The 15,378-nt window shown below is 38.0% G+C and overlaps 1 protein-coding gene across 1 annotated transcript in view; it reads right to left on the minus strand.

The window, feature by feature from the left end:
* Positions 1–15,378, minus strand: part of LOC138158870 (solute carrier organic anion transporter family member 4C1-like) — a 122,636-nt gene that overhangs the window by 21,343 nt on the left and 85,915 nt on the right. The gene's annotated exons all lie outside the window — the stretch shown is intronic.

Below are 15,378 nucleotides of genomic sequence, written 5' to 3' on the forward strand. Positions count from 1 at the left end.
AATAGTGAAGCACCCCAAAGAATGCTGTTTGGCCCTTTGCTCTTTAACACTTTTATCAATGGCATAAACATTGCATAAGCACTGCATGCTTAGCAGATTTATAGATAACACAAAACTAAGAGGGATAGTTAACACTGTGGAGAAAAGAGGCAAGGCCCCAAAGAGCTTGATGTGCTAGAGAATTGGGCTTCTAATGTCTTACAATTACCTATTTGCCTATAAGCATATGCACCCTTTAAAAAAAATAAACTACCTTCAGCACATGCGATCCCCCAGTCTATCATATTGTAGCTCCCTTTCTCAGTTAAACCCTTTGAGAAAGCCATATATATTAAGCATCTCCATTTTTCTTACCCTCTTCCAAACTCTCTGTAATTTAGATTTCTATCTTATCATTCAAGTGAAATTGCTCTATTTAAAATTACCAATGGTTTCTTAATTGCCAAATTTAATGACCTTTTCTCAATACTTATCATTCTTTGACTTTTTACAAAATTTGATACTGTTGATCACACGTGAGAATCATCAACAAGGCTAGAATGACTGGATTATAGCAGCATGAAGACCATTGGAAAACTATAAGTGAGAAATGCTGAGAGCCTATATGAAGACAGTGGCTGTGGGAGGGAAGAGAAGAGGATATATGAGAAACATAATAAAAGTGTTGTTTTTTTTAAAGGCAAGATTTAACAATATATTGTATAGGTGGGGTAAATGTGAGTCTAGAGATTAGGACAGATAAAGTTGCAAAGCTGGTAACTGGGAAAATAGTACTGGTCTTGACAGTAATAGAGTTGGCAAGGGGAAGATCTGTGGGTACAGATCATGAGTTCTATTTATCTATTTCATAATAAAATTTCAAAAAGAAATATAATTTGACTAATATTTACTTAACTCAGGTATAAAGTTTTAGCCTACCTATTACAACCTCACTACAACCCCAATTCTTTTTAAACTTTAAAGATGTCATTAAAGTGAGAGAACATTTCAGGAAATCATAAAGAAGTGCTGATTGCATGACTTCAAAGAAAAGGGATTTTTATATTTGTTTAAGTCAGACCAGCATTCCTTTAATAAAAACATTTTGTTACTGCTAATGTGTTTTCCCAACCACTCACTTGAGCTAGCATTAATGTGATAAGATCTAGCCAAGTGTCTAAGTGGTTATAATCAGACTATTGAGAAATACTACATAATAATACAATAAAATAACACTGAAAAAATTCAATTTTTTTTTTACATTTTAAATGGAAAAAGTTGAGAGACACCAAATCCTTCTTTATAGTTCTCATAAAACAGAAGGAGTTAGTGCTTGCCCTCCAGTTCACTACAAACTACAACTAGCATAAAATTAGCTTGCTGAGACAGATTCCACAGTAGTCATACTACAATGGAAAATCATATGATTAAAGGGGGAAAAAAATGCAAATTTAAAATTTCATTTAAAAAAAACTACCCATTGATGAAAATGGTAATTAGCACATTTGCATCGACTAAATTAGCAACAATAAAATAAAAATATTAACCCTTCAAGTATATGAGTATTTTTTTTTCTTGCAGGTAGAGATGTATTTCTCCATTTAATGAAATTAGTAATGCAATTTTATGCTATTTTGATTCTTTCCCTCTTTTCTATCTTATCTAATTCTGTCTTATTTCATCCCAAACTTGCTATTCATGCAGAGAGGAAGCATGGTGTAGCAATTAAAGAGCTGTCTCAAAGCCAGAACCACCTGGCCTCTGACACATATTGACTTCGGCTTCCTATGCAAGTCAAGTCAAGGCTCAGTACTCTGCGAATTCCCTAAATTGAAGAGATGTTATGAACACAAATACACAATATTTCTCAGTAGGCTTGAGCCTGTAATCACTTAGCAACTTGGCTAGATTTCATCCCATCAGTGCCAGTGGCTGTTAGGGGGAGTTTCCTCACCTTTCCATATACCTGTGAAATCACAGGTTCACTCTCTACCTCTATCTTTATATGAAACCTGTAATTAAATCCTTTCAAAACACTTCCTCTATGTATAAAACTCCTTTATAATCTATATCTTAGAGAGTTGCCTGGGCCCCTGAGAAACTGGGACCTGCAAGTATCAGAGGCAGAACCAGAACCCACATCTCCTGACTCTAAGACTACACTTCCTTGTATACACTATGGCGAAGTCCTTCATTGGGTAAAGGTCAGTCAAAGCTATTAAATCCTTATCCATTAGTAATAGATTGAACCCTTGCTTTCCTCTCTTTTGGAGTCCAGTGTTTAGCACAGTGCCTAGCACAAAGTAGGCACTTAATAAATGTTGATTGATTGATTGATGAATTGGGGGTGAGAAGTAGAGGAAAGGACACTAGATATGAAATCTTTTTTCTTATGAAGATAAAAGCCAAAAATACTGGCATGATTTTGAGGGTGAACTGATAACACACTGGGGATTACATACCCTGGGGTTTAACTGTAGGCCAGTATGCTAAGAATTGCAGGGGTTCAGCAGTGGCAAATCTAGAGACTTTGTCATCCCTTTGTATGATGCTCAGTTTCATAGGGACTTTTAAAATAAGGCTGCAGGGCAGCTAGGTGGCACAGTAAATAAAGTTCCGGCCCTAGATCAGAAGGACCTGAGTCAAATCTAGCCTCTGACACTTAACTAGCTGTGTGACCTTGGGCAAGTCACTTACCCCCAATTGCCTTTCCTTCTCCACTCCAGGAAAAAAAAAGATAAAGCTGCACAGTCGAGAGATGATACATGCCAAGCATCTGGGTGTCATTGACATTTATCAGTCCTGTCCCACTTATCCTTTCAACTACTTTTGATCCTATCTCCACAAATTGCATTTTCCTGAATGCTTCCTCTTCCCTCTACTTAATTGACACTCTGTCCTGGTTCTCCTCTGTCTAACCACTCCTTTCCTTACCTAGTTTTACCTCTTATCCTCAGAAGCAGAGGAGAGCCTTTCCCTATTTTTTAATGGATATTGATGAGGTATGGGCTCTGGGAGCCCCCTCAAGCTCTGCTTGAGTCCTTGAGGTACAGGCTCTGGGAACCTCCCTTGGACTCTTGATTAAATTGTCTCATTTGATGAGGCATTTGCATGAGGCAATAAGCCTTACATTGTGGCTGGGCCCAGACCTCTAGCCTACTTTCTGCTAACCACTAGCCTAGTTACTAGCCTAGCCCTCCACTGTTCATCTATTTCCCACCCTTGAGCCTATCAAAATATCAATACACCCTTGAACTGGCCTAGCCCACCATTATCTGTAGCCTCCAGCTACTTCCCATGCTTAATCACTCATTGACCTCATTAACTCCTCCTGAAGACCCTCCCCAAACTCCTCCTCTAGACCACCCCTAGATTACTCCCACAACCTTCTGTATATAAGACCCCATCTCACACCATGTGATATTAGAATGCCACAGAATAGTGAGAGCTCCAGAGAGCACCATAAAAGGGTGAGAGTGCCAGAGAATGCCATAGAATGACCTAGCATAGACTTACTTTATGCCAAATGCAAGCAAACTTTTAATAAATTTTTAACTTATTTTCTTTGGCTGAGAAGACTTTCATTCAGCAGGACCTGGTGTGTTGGTATTTTGGGGTCTCCAGAGCAACCCTAATGCTCTTAGTGGGTACCCTCTTCAGATATCATCAACTCCCAAATGTTCAAGCACCATCTGCTACTACAGGGCTTGCTGTTACAGTACTGGCTTGAAGACAAACTCACCCAACCCACTATACCTACTAAGAATGAGACCAGATCACATTTCTATCCAACAGTTCAGTTCACCCAGGCCAACTTGCCATCTGACCTTTCACTGTATGTATACTATTTTTTCCCCCTTTAAATCTCCAGTTTCAGGAACACAAATTAGGTCAACACTACCATTGCTTCTAAGAAGGATGTGTCAGTTGGTAAATACATAGAATGAAAAAAGAGGCTTGACCATTTCTTGCTTAAAAATCTCCACAGCCTACCTTTTGAGGTTTCTTAATAGGCCTTTGTTGATTCTATCCTAAGATTCTATGTTCTAGGCTTCATTTCAGATATATCTATAAATTTCTTTTTTTTGTTTGTTTTTGGTTTTTGGTTTTTTGGAGGGCAATTAGGGTTAAGTAACTTGCCCAAGGTTACACGGCTAGTTTTTTTGTGTGGGTGTTATGTGTCTGAGGCAGGAACCGAACTCTGGTCCTCTGGACTCTAGGGCCAGTGCTTTACTCACTGCACCACCTAGCCGCCCCAATAAATTTCTTATACGGTACGATTTTTTAACACAGCAAAAAAAAAAAAAATGTTCTTAGGCTATCTTAATTGCTCTACCATTTTAGGTAATGTATAAGTATCCTGTAAAGAGAAAGATCAGAGAAGCTTCCTGCCCCTAGTTTTTCCAAAAAAGATAATCAAATTGCCCTTGAGACTTAAATGGTCCGTGGGATTAGAAAAATTGACAAAGTTTCCTCATTACCTAAGTACATAAGGCTAGGCAAGGCATCAAGGGTTTCTTCACATTTGAATCATGCTTCTGACCAGGTATGCCACTTTGGCCACTGTGAAGGAAGAAGAGCTGAAGCAGAAGAGGTACCCATTTGAATCAATGCCATCTTCTTGTGAATGTATTTTTCTTGCTATATTGAGTAAATCTATTGCTAAATGTTAGACAGTCTAATTTTATTTCAATTCTGAACTTGATCAAGCCAACCCAATGGATTTAAACAAGGCCCAGAGCATTTAGCATTAGTTAGAAGAATGATCTCTTGTTGGCCTTGTGCTTCAAGCTGGAGAAGGGCAATGAGGAGAAAAGGGAATCCTTGGTGATCAGATGCTCTCACGCTAGAGCTTTGCATCCAGTGGCTGCAGTGTTTCTAGACTCAAGGAATTTTCCAGAATTAAGGAACATGGAAAAATATTCCAAAAGTTGATTTGCTAAGTATAGCACAGAAGGTATAATGTAGGCAAAATCCTCTCTATGGTTCATAGAACTTTGGGCAACATGGAAGACTTAGAGCTAAAGGACTTTACACAGTACAATGTTAAGTGTTTAAGATGATGAAGCAAACACTAGGCAGTTGCTTGGTCCCCTCTACCCATTTACCCCATTGGACTACAGTAGGGATGTGCAGTTTAAAACAAGGGTTCATTAAGCTAGGTCTACAAACTTGATTTTCTTTTTTTGCTTTTTTTTGGAGGGGGGAAGGTGGGGCAATTCGGGTTAAGTGACTTGCCCAAGGTCACAGTTAATAAGTGCTAAGTGTCTGAGGCCGGATTTGAACTCAGGTCCTCCTGACTCCAGGGTCAGTACTCTATTCACTGCAGCCCCTAACCACCCCTCAAACTTGATTTTTAAAAATATTTTAATAAGTGTAATTCAATATAATCAGTTTCTTTTATAATGTTACTTATTTTATAACTTTAAAAACATTATTCAGGAAAATGGTCCATAGGTTCAAAGTGCCAAAAGAGTGAGTGTATGACTTTAAAAAAAAGAGAGATTTATGAACCCCAACTTAAAAGGAAAAATTTTCTTTTCTCACTCTGAAACATATGGCATATAACTCTCAGTTTGTTTCCATCTATTCTCTCTCTCTCTCTCTCTCTCTCTCTCTCTCTCTCTCTCTCTCTCTCTCTCTCTCTCTCTCTCTCTCTCTTTCTCTCTCACACTTCACAGTGAGAGGTAGATGAGGACCTCCGGAAGATTGGGCAGGTGGGTGCCTTTCAAGGTGCACTCCCTGACACCACCAGAAATACCAATTATTTATATATGGACACTACAGAATATGCACTGGACTAGAGGAGTCTCTGGCCACCTCTTCTTTTTTTCTCTCTCTCTTTGAACATAGGTAAGCAAATAGCAATCCTAAGATGGACATCCTTAGCTGTAGCCTAGTTGAGGTCAAAAGATCTAATAGAACTGATTGGAAAGCAGAAGTTATTTCTGTACAGAGAGGATAGGAAGAAAAACCTATGCTCTGACCAGTTTGGCCAGAACCCTTTGGGATCACCAAAGTCATCCCATATGGCCATTCCTTACCATATCAATAGAGAAGTTAAACAAACCAGGATCAATAACACTTTGATTTAAAGACAGCAAAGCACTCACAATAGCCCTCATTTATGGCACAGGAAGGCATCAGACAGAGAGAAAAGTACAGACAGGCCCACTGAAGGTGACATTTTCTGTATTTAACCAATCCTCAAGGAAAAAGGGAACTGTCCTTCAGCAAAGGCCTTTAAAGTGCTAAAGATTTCATTTCCTCTCCACTAGATTTGGTATAAACTCCCTGGACTCTTAGGGAAGGGAAGTTACTGCCTTGTGGGCAGGGGAACACTTCCTTGAGTGGTACTAAATTAATTTCCATGTTGGCTCAGGCTTCAAGATAGGCCGTTTACAAGAGGATAATGACCTTCAAGAGATGATTCAGATCCGTGATGAGGATTGGAGACTATGCCAGAAGAGGCATTATTATTACTGTAGGCTTGATGTTCCTTATGCTGCTCTGTTCATCACATGCTGTGAACAGCTAATACATCACATATAACATGGACCAGATTATTAAGATCCAGATCTTCATCCTTTCAAAAGGGTAAGGTGAAGTCTGAGGTTTCTGATCTTCATTTTTCTCCATATTCCTCCAGGAAACCATTATATCATTTCTTATCTCTGGGTTTTATCTTTATGGTTTTGCTTTTGTTTTACCTACACTAAATTCCTTCTCTAAAACTGACTTCTCACACCCACTAGGAGAGGGGTATCTGGTAATGACCCTAAGGTCATTTAAGTGATTAAAATATCTTGGAAGAAGTTTAAGACGTTACTACCAAGAGGTAGTAGAATGTAGAAGAAGTAAAATCTACTAAGGTCTCTACTGTGGAAGCTGAGCTATGACAATTATGGTATTATAATGTTATTCAAAACAAATCTTCTCCTGCTAACATTTTAAAGTATCTGTATCCTTTCAGGTCTTTTTCAAGATAATAAAGTCTCAGGGCAGAGCCAAGATGGCAGAGAAAAGGCAACTCACCTGAGCTCTCCCAAATTCCCTTCCAAATAATTTGAATTTGACAGAATCCACAAAAGGACAGAACCCACAAAAGGACAGAACAAAACAATTTTCCAGCCCAAGACAAATAAGAAGATTGACTAGAAAACACACCCAGTGAGACTAGGGTACAATTCAGTGCATGCAACAACCTAGCAAGATATCAGCAGTTACCCTTAAAGGCAACTGAATTGGCAACATGGGCATCCAGAGCTCTGGTAAGGAGATCAGACAACCTGTCTGGAACAGGGTAAATGACCCTGTTGAATTGACCATATGCAAACCTGAGTCATAGTCCCAGGGCAAGGAGGAGTACCACCAAAACAGAGCTTGTGGCTACAGGGAAGTAGGGGCCCTGGTCACAGTTTCAGGGCAAAAAAGGATGTTTGTGGTTGCTCACAGATCAGAACATAGGCCAGAAGAGTAATAAACAGATTTCTCTTTAAAGCATACAACTTTGGATGGTTATATGCCACAATTCACTTACAAATGCCCCAGAACTAGCTCAGGGAAAACACACACACACACACACACACACACACACACACACACACACACACACACACACGATACAAAAAGTCCTGAGGCTTGCCGCCTCCACCCTGAGAGCAAAGCCCAGTTTTAACAAAAAGTTAAAAGTGAAGAAATAGGCTGGGAAAATAAGCAAACAGCAACCACAACAAAAATAATAACCTGATCATAGAAAGCTACTATGCTGACATGAAAGATCAAAACATAAACTCAGAAGAAGACAACAAAGTCAAAACTGCTACATCCAAAGCCTCAAAGGAGAATGATAATTGGTTTCAGGCTCAAAAAGAATTCCTGAAAGAGAAGAGCTCTAAAAGGGTTTTAGAAAAGAAGAGAGGCAGAAGAAAAAATGGAAAAAGAAATGAGAGTAATGCAAAAAAATCATGAAAAAAGAGTCAATAGCTTGGCAAAAGAGGCACACAAAAAAAAAAACAATTAAGAAAATAAACCTTTAAAAAAAGACTAGGCCAAATGGAAAAAGCAGTACCAAAATTTACTAAAGAAAAGAACACCAAAAAAAAAGCAGAAATGGACAAATGGAGGTACAAAAGCTTATTGAAGAAAATAATTCATTAAAAATTAGAATTGGGCGAGTAGAAAACAAAAACTCCATGAGGCATCAATAAACAACTAAACAAAATCAAAAGAATGAAAAACTAGAAGAAAATGTGAAGTATCTCATTGGGAAAAACAACTGATCTGAAAAATAGATCCAGGAGAGATAATCTAAGAATTATTGGACTACCTAAAGGCCATGATCAAAAAAGAACTTAGACATCATCTTTCAAGAAACTATCAAGGAAAACTACTTTGATATGCTAGAACCAGAGGGCAAAATAGACATTGAAAAAAAATCTACTGATCACCTCCTAAAAGAGTCCCAAAAGGAAAAGTCCCAGGAATATTATGGTCAAAATTCCAGAACTTCCAGGTCAAGAAGAAAACATTACAAGAAACGACAAAGAAATAATTTGAATATCATGGAGCCACAGTCAAGATTACACAATATTTAGAAACTTCTTCATTAAAGGATCAGAAGGCTGATATTCCAGGGGGCAAAGGAGCTAGGATGACAACCAAGGATCACCTATCCAGCAAAACTGAGTATTATACTTCGGGGGGGGGGGGGGGGGGGGGGGGGAATGGGAATTTAATGAAATATAGGACTTTCAAGCATTCCTGAAGAAAAAATCAGAGACAGATCTGACTTTCAAATACAAGACTCAAGATAAACATAAAAAGGCAAACAGGAAAGAGAAATCATAAGGGATTCAAGAAGGTTAAAATGTTTACATTCTGACATGGGAAGATGATATTTACAACTCCTAAAAATTTTATTATTATTAGGTGAGTTAGGAGTATACACAGACACAGGGTAGGGCTGTGAGTTAATTATGATAGGATTATAACTTCCAAAAATATGATTAAAGAATGCGAAAGAGGAATGCACTGGGATAAGAGGGAAGAAAAGGTAGAATGGGATAAATTATCTCATATAAAAGAGGTATAAGAGTGCTTTTACAGTGGAGGGAAAGATGGGCAAAATGGGGTATGGGAGAAATGCTTGAAGCTTACTCTTATCAAAATTGGCTCAAAGAGGGAATAACTAACACACTCAGTGAGGTTTAGAAATCCATCTTACCCTTCAGGAGGGGGAAGAGGATAAGAGAAGAGAAAGTGGCTGATATAAGAGAGGACCAATTGGGGGAGCTAGAAGTCAGAAGCAAAACACTCTTGAGGATGGACATGATAAAATGAGAGAGATAGATAAATGGGATAAAAATAGGATGGAGGGAAATACACAGTAATCATAAGTATAAAAACATTTATAATAAGTTTCTCTAAGACCTTATTTCTCATATATGTAAAGAACTGAGTCAAATTTATAAGAATATAAGTCATTTCCTAATTGATAAATGGTGAAAAGATATGAATGAGTAGTTTTCAGATAAAAAAAATCAAAGCTATCTATAGGCAAATGAAAAAAAAATGTTCTAAATCACTATTGAGAAGAGAAATTCAAATTAAAACAACTCTGAGGTACCGCCTCACACCTATCAGATTGACTAACATGACAGAAAAAGAAAAGGACGGGGGCGGCCAGGTAGCACAGAGGGTAAGAGCACCGGCCCCAGTGTCGGGATAAGCTGGGGATCGAATCTGGGCTCAGACACTTAGCATCCACCCAGAAACACCTGGCCATGTAACCTTGAGCAAGTTACTTAACCCCAATTGCTTAGGGGCAGCCAGGTGGCTCAGTGAGTAAGAGCACCGGGCCCCAGTGTTGGGATGACCTGGGACTAAATCCAGGCTCAGATACCACACCCAGAAATAACTGGCCATGTAACCTTGAGCAAGTTACTTAACCCCAATTGCTTTTAAAAAAAAAAAAAAGGACAAAAGTTGGGGGGAATGTGGGGAAACTGAGACACTACTACATTTTTGGTGGAGTTGTGGATTGATCCAACCATTCTGGACAGCAATTGGAATTACCCAAATGGCTATAAAACCATGAGTTCCCTTTGACCCAGCAATGCCACTACTAGGTCTAAGATATTTTTTAAAAAGGGGGGGGGGGGGAGAAGGGGCTATATGTACAAAAATGTTTATAGCAGGTTTCTGTAGTGGCAAAGAATTGGAAATTGAGGGGATGCCCATCAATTAGGGAATGGCTGAGCGAGTTGTGGTATATGATTGTGATAGAATATGATTATAAGAAATGACAAGCAGGATGTTCTAAGAAAAACCTGGAAAGACTACATGAACTGATACAAAGTGAAATGAACAGAACCAGGAGAACATTGTAAACAGTAATAGCAATAGTGTACAATGATCAAGTATGAATGACTTAGCTGTTCTCATCAATACAATGATCCAAAATAATTCTGAAGGACTTTATGATGGAAAATGCTACCTATCTTCAGAGAAAGAAGTGATACAATCTGAATGCAAATCAAAGCATAATCTTTTAAACTTTCTTTATTCTTCTTTGTTTGCGGGGGTTTTTTTGGTCTGTGTTTTCTTTCATAACATAACTAATATGGAAATGTTTTATATGACCACATATGTACAATCTATATTAAATTGTTTGCCATATAATGAGATGGGAAAAAAGGGAGAGAATTTAAAACTCAAAATTTTAAAGAAGAAATGTTAAAATTTGTTTTTACATTTTATTGATAAAAATAAAACATTAAACATAGCTATATGCTCTATAAAAAAAAAAGATAATGAAGTCACCAAGGATTTCATTTAACTTGTCCCTAAATAAAATTGTATCATTGTAGATAGAAAGATTAATGGATAGATAGACAGACCACACAGAAGGCTTATATTTATCTCTCTAGGGAAGCAGAAATTCTATTCCATTAACGCCTATTTCAAATGTAAAAGACTTCATTGTTATTTATGAGTCTCTCAGGCTTTGGCTATATGCTATTGTACTATAATACACACTTCATTCAGTTTTTCTACAGATTTATATGTTGTTTCATACTAAGGTTTGGAACTATGATCATCTCTCTTCCTAGGACTCTGCAATTAAACATAATGGACCATTAACCATCCTCCTATTCATGATTTCAAATAGTGACAACTCTGTAGTACCTGTGAAAAGCAGATAAGATAATTCATCATTCCAAACACCTGGATAATTATCAGCACATGTCTTGAACATTCTTTGCAGGGCAGCATTAAATCTTTCGTATTAGGGTAAATAAACTCTGATCATGATACGCTTAACCATTTTAAACTTCAAGATAATTTCCAAAAAGGATCACAAGATAAATGAAAATAAAAAATTTCTACTGCTTTACAAAAACCTTCACCAATAAGGGATAGAGGTAGTAGGGCTCAAGGTTGGTGACCTCTCTTCTCCACTCTTACATGTATCTTCAAAGACTTTTTAAAAATTGTCATTTGCCACATCATCTCCAATTAGCAAAAGTATAGCAATGACTGTCATCTGGTGTTAACACTGAAATAATATACTCCAGATAAATCACTAATTCTAGACAAACCATATCATGATGTTTAAAAGAGCAGTTTCTTTAATTTATTGGGTTTTTTTTTGCTTTTTTTGAAGGAGGAAGGCAGGACAATTGGGGTTAAGTGACTCGCCCAAGGTCACATGGCTAGTACAAGTGTTAAGTGTCTGAAGCCGGATTTGAACTCAGGTCCTCCTGACTCCAGGGCCAGTGCTCTATTCACTGAGCCTTCTAGCCATCCCTTCAATTTATTGGATAGGCTGGTTGATTGTTGGCTCTTGGGACATGTACTTTAGTATAAATAAAACATGAAATTATCTCTGTCCACAAATAACTAGCTTTCTCCATAAAATGAGGAACTCAAGTATCTTTTGGATTTTTCCCCCTATATCGAAATAGGCTGTTCTTTCTTTGGTCTATAGCCCCCCCTTTACTTTTTTTTTCTTTAAAAAAAATTGTTTCTCCTGATGAGGAGATTTAAGAACAAAAATTCTCTCTGTGTTGTAAAAGGTTATAATTGAGGCATGGCAGTAGTATATGCCTATCCCTGCTGTGAAGGAGGCTGAAGTTGGCAGATCACTTGAACTGGAGCTGTCTGATATGAACATTGTAAGTTTCCAGGAGGCCACCCTAAGGAGCGGCAAATGGCCCCACAACAGAAACAGAACTGTTCAAAGCCAATTGCCAAGGAACAATGAGATCAAGCCTGTGAGTAGCAACTGCCCTTCCAGCCTGGGCAAGGTAGGGAAATCCAATATCAAAATTAGAATAAATTATCAGCAATTTCAGGTGCTTGAGTTTTTACTTGTGTATTTCAGTGAAGTATCATCTAGTATACATTTCTCTCCTGACTCTTAAAATTCTCTTCAAGACTCATCTTAGGTGCCACCTCCTCAAGGAATGAATTTTAATAAAAAAAAAAATTTTCTTTAAAGTACCATTTATGGGTCAGGCACTGTGTTAAGCACTAGGAAAAGAAATACAAAATAAAGATCATCTCTACTGTCAACGAACTTGCCTCTTAGTAAGACAACACAAATATGATAGCATTGCCTACCAAGGGGGTGTTTTGAAGTCCCAGAGATGTGGAGTAGAGTTATAGGAAATTTGACTAACATGTCTTTTCTACACAAACTAGTGTTCATTTTAATTACTATTCCTAGATATGGGGATGGAAAGGGGTGGCAGGAAGGGTACATGTGCACAGTAGCCTGAAATGAAAGGATGGCTAGAAAGTGGTGCAGTAGGTCTGGGTCACAATAGGGACAACAATCACAGGAGCCCAGGTCCCATAGTAGGAGCTATGAATACCAGACCACAGGTGAAGGGGGAATTAAGGAAGTCTGTCATAAAGGTGGCCAGAGCCATAAAACCTTCCCTACTTGGACTGCAATTTCCTAAAAATTTTGCTAAAATTGTTCCCTTCCTTTCCTAAAAGTGTTCTCTTCCTCCTCAAATTGTCCTGCAACATTAGATTGATCTGTCCTTTGCCCCAATGAGATTTCCTAATTATACTTACCTGTGCACATGCCATCTATCACCCCCAAACCCTAAATTTAAGCTCTTTGAGGGAAGGGGCTGTTATAATAAGAGGCAGAGTGTCATCATACTAGACTTGGAATTAGTAAGACTTGGGCTCAGATCCTGACTTTCTGACATTTACTAGCTTTCTGACATTTATCATAGGCATGTCACTAAATATCTCTAATCTTCACTAAGTTACTGCATCTGTGAAATACATAATAATCCCTACAGTGCCTATCACACATCAAAAAATGTGTATGCAACACATAGTCTAAAAGCTACTCTCCAATACCTACTCACACTGGCAGGCTGAAAACCCAGAGCAAAGCTATAAATATCTCCCATCAAGGTTACAGGGGTAGCCTTAGTGGGTTTGCAGTATCTTAATAACGTTCCACAGGTGTGCTTCAGACATAATCAGGTTTAAAAAAAAAAAAAGGTATTTACTATAGTGTTAGCACACAAAAAGTCTGTGACAACATTCCCTCACAAGAACATTCAGAACCCAGGGGAAAATGGACTCAAACATAGGGAACATGTCACAAAGCAGGTAACTCAAAACTCCTGTATGTTCTTTGGTTGGAGTTCCCAAGATGCTCCTCGTGGGTATGATGTGGTTTTCTTTGCAAGGCTTTTTGTAGAGGTTTATCTCAGCCTATACTCATTTTTTCCAGCCTGTCCCTGAGTCCTAATGCAGATGTTGCCATCAAAAATTCTGGAAATATTACTACAGCATGGCAAGAAGTCCAAAATTCTCTGGACGCCTTGAAGTTCACATGGTCCTTGTGAAGCAGCCGAAGTAGAGGGGAAAGGGGATCACTAAGGCCAAAACCAAGGCTCTTCTCCTTCCCCATATTTTGACTTAGGAACTTGGCTAGGTTTCCTTTATGCCTCCCCAGGAACCATGCAGAAAGTGTCAAAGTACTTCTTCAATCCAAAGAGACTTCCTATCCCATTTAGTTGAAATGCCTTGATTTAATGCAGATGGGCAAGTTTTGTCCATACTTGGCGAGAATCTATATCTGATTGAGATTTAACTAATGTGTGGTCTTACCAGATAAAGATATCTATTACTTTAAGTGGAGTGATGGGATTTGGATCGCTCAACTCCCTCCTCCTACATGTGTATAGCAAGCAGTTCACAAACTTAAAAGGTCTGCATAAATGAAATTTGTTGATTATTATTTTTCATCTTTCTCTGAATAGCCTAAATAAAGGGAAGGAAAGTGAGGAGATGACAACTATGGTTATTTGAAGAGCTGTCATATAAAAGAGCATTAAATTTCCACTTTCCCCATCCCCCACCAAACTAATACAAGGAGTAAATAGAATTTTCAGAGGCAGATCTGGGTGCTATGTAAACAAAAAAATTCTAACAATTAAAGTTGTTCAAAAGTAGACTGGGTTTCCCTGTGGGTGTAATGGGTTCTCCATCAAATAGAGATTTTGAAGAGAAGGCTACATAAATAATAACTTGTGGGGTATTATTGTAGAGGGGAGGCACTCCTAGCTGGAATGGCCTGGCCTATAGAACCTCTCCAGTCCCTCTCATCTCAAATAATTTGTACATCCATATATTCGATGCCTAGTCAAAATAACTTTACACATATTCATCAATTAATATAAAATTTAATCCAATTTGGCAACTGCTTTTGTAAATTTTGCCCATAATTTTTGATCTGTTGACTTTTTAGTTGAAGCTACAAGGTTTTGAAATTCTTTCTGCCCACATATCAGAAACTTTTATAAGTAGTTTCTTTAAGAAACATCATACCTCTCTGGATTATTTCTGTCTACCTAGGGCAGCTTGTCCTTAATCAAGTTGGATTCATCAATGATGTAATTTTGTTCTATGATATTCCATGTCTGAACTTTTATTCAAATGTTGACAAAAAGAATTAAGGGTCATCTCATAGAGTAAATATCTTTCAGTGTCCCCTTAGGGTGTTTTCACCTGTTACTGAAACTGTATCTTCTCATGTTTAGTTTTAACAGTGTGGTGCTAATGAATCTCTCACTCTCCAAATTGCAACCTTTGATCCTCTCTCTGTCACTGAAGCTGTCATTCTTGAAGATGCTTTTGTTTCATTTCAATTTCATACTAAAGTTCAAATCTTATACAGCTAACTGCAGGTTAAGTACTGCTTAAAATATTGCCAGGTATTTTGATGAAATCACTTGGGGTTTAAAATCTACATATTGCTGCAGTAATTCAATTTTTTAATTGTTCAGCTTTCTTCCCTTCAAATAAGAGGTTAAAGCTCTTATTCTTTCAAGATTCCCTTATTTTTTGAGGAATTTTACC

This window comes from Petaurus breviceps, unplaced genomic scaffold (assembly GCF_028583685.1).
Source record: "Petaurus breviceps papuanus isolate PSGF00001 unplaced genomic scaffold, PetGlider_PUasm1.0 175, whole genome shotgun sequence".
NCBI classification, from domain to species: domain Eukaryota; kingdom Metazoa; phylum Chordata; class Mammalia; order Diprotodontia; family Petauridae; genus Petaurus; species Petaurus breviceps.